This window comes from Aphis gossypii, chromosome 2 (assembly GCF_020184175.1).
Source record: "Aphis gossypii isolate Hap1 chromosome 2, ASM2018417v2, whole genome shotgun sequence".
In the NCBI taxonomy this organism is placed as follows: Eukaryota; Metazoa; Arthropoda; class Insecta; order Hemiptera; family Aphididae; genus Aphis; species Aphis gossypii.
In genome coordinates this window covers 88,681,908-88,689,211 of record NC_065531.1, presented here as the reverse complement: position 1 = coordinate 88,689,211, position 7,304 = coordinate 88,681,908, and the positions used below count along the sequence as shown (strand labels likewise).

At 26.2% G+C, this 7,304-nt stretch overlaps 1 pseudogene; it reads left to right on the top strand.

The window, feature by feature from the left end:
- Positions 1 to 1,260: 1,260 nt before the first annotated feature.
- LOC126549886 (uncharacterized) lies at positions 1,261 to 2,706 on the top strand (annotated as a pseudogene).
- The last annotated feature ends 4,598 nt before the right edge of the window (positions 2,707 to 7,304 follow it).

Below are 7,304 nucleotides of genomic sequence, written 5' to 3'. Positions count from 1 at the left end.
TCGATAAAAAATTGCGAAGTACATACTTACTCAAATACCAGAATTAGAATTAGTTGATTTAATAATTTTAGATGTAATGCATCTAGTTTTCCTAGGTATAATGCGTACCATACTTTCGACATGGAATGATGGCATGATTCCATTTAAATTATCGAGGCGAATGATTCAACGAATTTCCAATTTTTTAGCCAGTTCAAAACTACCAGTAGAGTTCACGAGGCTATCACGAGAATTAAAATATCTTCTTAGATGGAAAGCTACAGAATTTAGATCAATTTTAATTGTATCTTGGACCTATTGCTTCAAAAGGGAATTTAGATCAAGCAAAATACAACAATTTTTTAACTTTACATGTAGCCATGTCCATTTTATTGAATCCAAAAAGTATAAGAGATGAGGCATTGAGAAATTATGCAAGATCATTATTAATCCATTTTGTGCAAACATTTACCAATATTTACAATGAAAGTTTCATAACACATAATTTTCATGGTTTAATTCATTTTGTTGATGACGCAGACTATTTTTCAAAAATAATTACTGACAATCAGTTCAGTTTAGAATATATTTCAGCATTTCAGTTTAAAAATTACCTTCAAAAAATAAAAACAATGGTTAGAGGAAAAATAGACCTCTAGAACAAATTGGAAATTGTATGGCTGAATTACTTTTAATAACTAATACTGAATGTTCATTACATTTGGCCAAAGATGTACAATTCCCAATATGCTCGTAAAATCATTATAATGGCCCTCTTCCACCAAACTGTATCAGCCCACAATACAAGATTATAGCTTATGGAAAGTTCAAAATTAAAATTGAATCACCCAATAATATTTGTGGTAGTAAGTCTGGTGATATAATAAAAGTTAAAAATATTTGTTTTTTTCAAGATCTTAACAACTGCATAATAGTTGGTAGAAAGTTTTTAAGACGTAAAGATTTTTTTATAATGCCTTGTACCAGCTCATCAATTGGAGTTTATGAAGTAGACAATAATCATATGTCAGACATTAACATATGGAAAGTTAATGAAATAATATTAAAATATGTATTGTTTGAGTACAAGAAATCATTTGTTATTTTTCCATTGCTGCATACAACCTAAACTGTTAAACAATACAAGCAATACAATTATTTAGTTTTAAGAGGGAGGGAGGGTTCTAAAATTGGTTTATATTATAATGAAAACATACAACATTTTAAGAAACTAAATTTATTTTTAAATAGATTTTAACTTCACACTTAACATTTTATAGAATGTGGACTTTAATTCATCTGTATGAAGAAAATGGCGACAACAGCCCTAATTTAATACCAAATGAATGGATGTTAAGCGACTACAATTGCTGGTATCTCAAAGATTTGAAATTATCTACTATAAAAGGATATGCTAAGAGAAAAGAAAACCCTAACCAAGACGTATGGGAAAAATGTAAGATTGAAGTGATAGAGAAAAACATAGGTAATTAATAATTGTTGTTATCATTAATGTTTTATTAAAATTATATGCATATGTACAGAAGATTGTATACCTAGAACTATATTAAAACTAATATTTTAGATAATTATGAATATGGAATAAAACTCATCTATAAAGTCAATAAACATTTAAACAATAATAGTCTGGATCATAATTTAAACCTCCATTCAGAAGTAGAAGAGAGAGGTCGTGGGCAAAGAACAAAGCAAAAAAAAAAAAATAGACAAGAACCCAAACAAAATATGAGTATTTGATGGTGATGATGACCATTCAAACTCGAACGAAGTTGACAATCATGATACTGATGTTTTTGGTGGTGAGACATCAGTTAAAAGAACAAATCTTGTTATGTACTCAGAATTTCCAAAGAAACAAATAGGTAAATAACCATAACATTTTCACATTTTTTTTATTCAATACCTAATATATTAACTAGATCATTTTATTTTTCTGATTTTTTTACACATACTTAGTCACTCACAGAAATAAAAAAGTATATTGTTTGTCCAATAATACACCATCTGGATCAAGATATCAAGATAATATGTCTATTACTGACAGAACAGGTAATATATATATATATTATATAGTTATGTATACCATAACCTTAAAAAATAAAATAAAATTTAGTTTAGTTATGAATTATAATGAATGCGTGCAAATAATATATTTAATTTATAGTACCAGCTGTGTCAATGGTAACTGATATATTTTGTGAATGCAAACTTTCAAAAAAACTTCCACATTCCTGCACCTTTGGTACACCTTATCTAACTAATATTAGTCTTCTGGAAGCTATAGGATATCAACTTTGCAGATTATCAGGTATCCTAGCTATTTATTTTAACTATTTTTTTATTAATATTGCAAAATATTAAACTTTAAATACACTTTTTCAGCTGATATTTTAAAAATAAAAAATTACACTAATTATATTAAGCAAGATTTAACATCATTTATTGATAATGATGGGAGCTCCAGAAATAACAGCCAATGGCCAGAAAAAATAGTTTGGAAAGTAGTATTTTATCATTATTCCCTTTGAATAACGAAAATGAACTTTTGTCTATAGAGAAAACTTACAATCTGAAGACTTAGGTTATACTAACAAGCTGGTAAATATAATGTATTTCATTTATGTATTAAATATTTTAAGACCAGTTACAAAAATGAAACTATCCGATAATTATGGTGTTGATACGTTTAAATCGTGGCCGGTATGAAATGTTGCTTGCAATCACCACATGTAAATTTGATTTGTTTGTGAGATTTTTCGTGTCTCAAAATATTAGTCTTCACAGTGAAGATTTTTTCTCAAACACTACACTTCAACATTTCATAACATATTGTCTTAGAATTATATGTTGGATATCAAAGTTTTTGGAAAATTGGAAATAATAATTAAATATAATTTAACACAGTTTATACAGTAGGTACAAAATATTTATTTTGAAAAGTTATTCCTACATAATATTTAATAATATAATAATAATAATAATAATGTATTATACACAGTATAAAATATTTATAATACAAAATTACTTATAATATGTTTAAAAGAATTATGATATTTAGAGTAGGTAATTAATATGTTTTATTCTGTATGAAGTAAACTTAAAGCTACAGCTTGATTTTCTGATGTATGGAAAAACAAACACTTATATTTTAAATTTGATAATTTAATTAAACATTTTGAAATTTTAATTTCCGTATTTACCAGAAAGTGTTCAATTAAATGTGATGAGATTGGGCTATCTATTAAACATAGGAGATAAATTTTCATATTAGTAGCCTCAAGCATTATATGACCCGATGAGTCTTTAATTATTTTATCATTAGAAACAATAGCACAACAATCAAATAAAAAAAAATATTTATCATGTTCTTTAGTACAATTAACTTTGAAGTTTGTTAGTATAACTTGTTCATATAATGTAGTGGTTATATCTTAGTGAGTCGTGTAGTTGAAATTAATTTCCTTTTTAAGTATAGGGTATTTAATGTTATTGTCTAAATACATATTTTGTTCGAGAATTTGGTTGTATACGTCTTGAAGAGGATATTTAGAACTGTGAACAGTTTTTTTTATAGTTTGTAAAAAGTTTTCAAATTTAAATGCACTAAACTTGTCTAGTGGACCATGAATCTTGACAAAATTAGCTATGTGTACAAGACCATGAACATTATAATATGTTACATATTCATTTCCATAATGTTCAGAATACTCAGTAACAAATTTTCTTAATAAATTATTCGCCAAGTCATTATAGATTAAACAAGTTTCAGCAGATATTAGTATTTCAATAGCACAATGTAAAAGTAAGAAATGGTTATACAAGGATGATTTTATCCTACCTTTAATTAAAATGAGACCAGTATATAACAAAAAAGTACGGTATTCAGTCGCCTTCCAAAATTGTATTTCATCTAATGATCTGGGTAATCTACTGAACTCGGATGGAAAATATGGTTGAAATTTCACTTGTTCAGTTGAAATTTGATGTTCAAGATCAGTATTCAAAAAATCGTACAGGTTTTTGGCCACTTTTCCAAAAATATAATAATCGTTTCATTACTCCTTGGCAAACATTATGCATGTAATCTAACACAACAACTGAAGTCATATCGATAGGAAATACTTCAAATGGACAAGAACCTTTGTGATAAGAATCATCACTTATTGAGCGAAATGATTCATTAGTTCTTAATTGAGAGTCAATACCCAAAAAATACATTCTTCTGTTAATAAATTCTCCCTCTTCTAGACACGAGTTGCAACTATGATATGCATTAAAATATTTTACATTTAACACAAAAGCTTTAGCTGGTGCGTCACATACAATTTGAGAAATAGAAAAGTGAACATTTTTTTGATTTATTTCAATTCCATTTTCAAAAATTGATTTCGTCTCAGTAATAAATGGATCAAAAAAAGAATGTACTGAACCAGGTTTTTTACTCCTTCCATGAAATATTTTCACCGGTATTACAATTTTATTAATTTCAAAAACATTTATAAAAGAAATTAATATAGGCCAAAAACTAGATTTTGAGCTATCAGAAATAGATAATCCATCAACATGGACACTCAATTAAATTAAACTTAGATCTTTTATACTTTTAAAATATGTGTATAGAATGGGTTTAATCATTTGTTCAACACCAATGTGAATATACAAGCCATTGTCCATTTGAATGATATTATGTGATTTAGACTTAGGAGTTTTCAATAATGATCGTACATCTTTAGGTACATCCAACCCTTCTGATCGTAAGATAACAAGCAATTCATTTACACAATTATTTTGACCATCATTTTCAATCAATTGAAAACTTTTACGTTGATATAAATTATTGACATTATTACTACAAGTATTATTATTATTAGTAAAAATATCCAACTTTCTTGGTTGTGGATCTAAATTAAAATTATTAATACGTTATGTTTCATTTGATGATGGCATTTCTTCAGTACAGGCTAATTTCACTGATGCTGCCGTATTAGAAGTTGAAATTGACTGTAGCAAATTAATAGAGGAACCTTCATTTTTATTTATTTTTAAAACCGTTCTTTTAAACTGTCTCCTTGACATTCAATGTAGTGGTTTCAGTTTTTTTTTATCTAAAAATAAAAAAAATAAGCTATAATTTGGAGTAGATAAAATAATTTAAAAAAAAATATTCTGTGGATGTCTCAACATGTTATTTTGATAATTAAAAAGAAAGTCTAGTTGTTACTGTTAATATTTAAAAGTATTCAATTTAGGAAAATGCAATTGGTTGATACAAAAATAATATAAAATCAATTATTGTTTATAATATGTCTCTCTGTTTAAGTAATTTTTTTTCTGAAAAAGGTTTAATTTTAAATTTAAATGTGGCTCATAAAGCAAAAATTAAATGTGTTTTCTTAGAATTTTTGTAATAATTTTAAGAAAATATTCAAATCTGTATACTGTCCAATATTCTTGGGGCGCAATGCGCAACTGTACCTATCAGCCAAATTGCAGTGGCTGCTATTATTTGTTTAATATATATTCAAACACACCAAACGGTTTATTTCATCATAAAAAAAAGTGAAATCATACTTAACATCGATATGAAAGATTCTAAATGCATTGGCAGTTTTTAAAATTAAATTACTTCACAACCAGTATCTTTAATATAGATAAAAATATTGGCAACCTTTCCAAACACTGTATATAACTGGACTATTTAAGTATTTAACAATATATTATTAATATTTTTGCTAATCATCGAAAATTATAAATACCTACATATTATATAATACATTGGATACATTTGGTAATTGGCTGGGTTGGTCTGTGTTATTATTTTACAAGGTACCAAGATTATGTATTCAAAATTGTAACCATAGTAGGTGCTTAATCAAAAATATAATAACTAATAAATTGTTTATTATTTAATTCAAATTCACCACTAGATATACATATAGATAACCATAATATTTATATTGTTTGTAAACTTATCTATTTACAAAATATTTTGGTGAATTTACATTTCACTGGTTGGTATTTACTTCTCGTGCCAAACGCTGGCTTCATGACGGAACCAATCTTTTATGAGACACTCAAAACTACTATCATTCATTTGATAATTTTCATAAGCAATTTCTAAAATAATAATATTACTATGTTATTGCAGATGGATTAGATAAATGAATACAATAAATAATTACGTTTTAATATCATCATAATTTTAAGATTATCTAATCTAAAATTATTCTTAAATCCTGTCCAAGAACAAACAAAAGATAATTTATTTGTAAATAGTCTTGCAAGCGCTCTTTTGACAAAGTTTTGTAAACTTGTTCCACCTACTAAACGTATAAAATTAGTCTAAACAAATTAACAGATTTGTTATAAGAAATTAAAATGACATTTTACTATTCTTACTATTTTAATGTTATATTCATCATTTTGTAAGTTTTCCTCAATACTTTTTATGGCTGAAATATTTTTTAATAGAAACATACTTAAAACAGAATTATCTAACGGAATACACTGTGTACTAGGAGGATGTTTCATGTTTCAAGAGTACATCTAACCTTTTGTCCAATCTATTCAAAAACATATTTGTAGAGTGGACAAATTCTGTAAAAGTGGGCACACCATTAGATTGGACCACTGGATAACTAGATTCTGAAAAATAAAATAAAAATATTATATATATATAATAAAAAAATAGGTACATATGTCTACTTATTTCAATGTTTACCTTGATAATTTGATAAACCTGCATCAAAATGTTGTCTTATTGATTCTAATGCATCAGATCTTGTATCTGAAATAAATTTTAAAAAAAGAATTATTATATAAAATTCTGTTGTGTTACCTAATTTATTAAAAATATTAGCCATGTGTAAAAATAATTTAAAATTAACTAGATAAAATGTTGTTACTTCTGTATACTTCTGCAGTTTTATTTTTATTGTTAGTATGTGGTGATTTTTTATAAATACTTAGAGTCACATCTTCACAAGAATCACTACCTATCAATTAAAAATTATATATTCAAAATATTGTATGATATCAACACCTACAAGTAATAGGTACTCACTATTGCTGACATTATCTGGTGATGCATCAAATTGGGGTTTGGATAGTTTTAGTCTTTTACCCCGTCCTAAATTTTATTCATTTTCCTACTCCGATATAAATATTTGGACTTCCTTCACTGCAGCTTGTTCATATAAGTCTACATATTATGTAGGATAATAAATATTTTGTATACTTTTTTTTAATTATTTTATTTAGATTTTGTACGTGAATAATAAAACACAATTATTTTATCATATTTT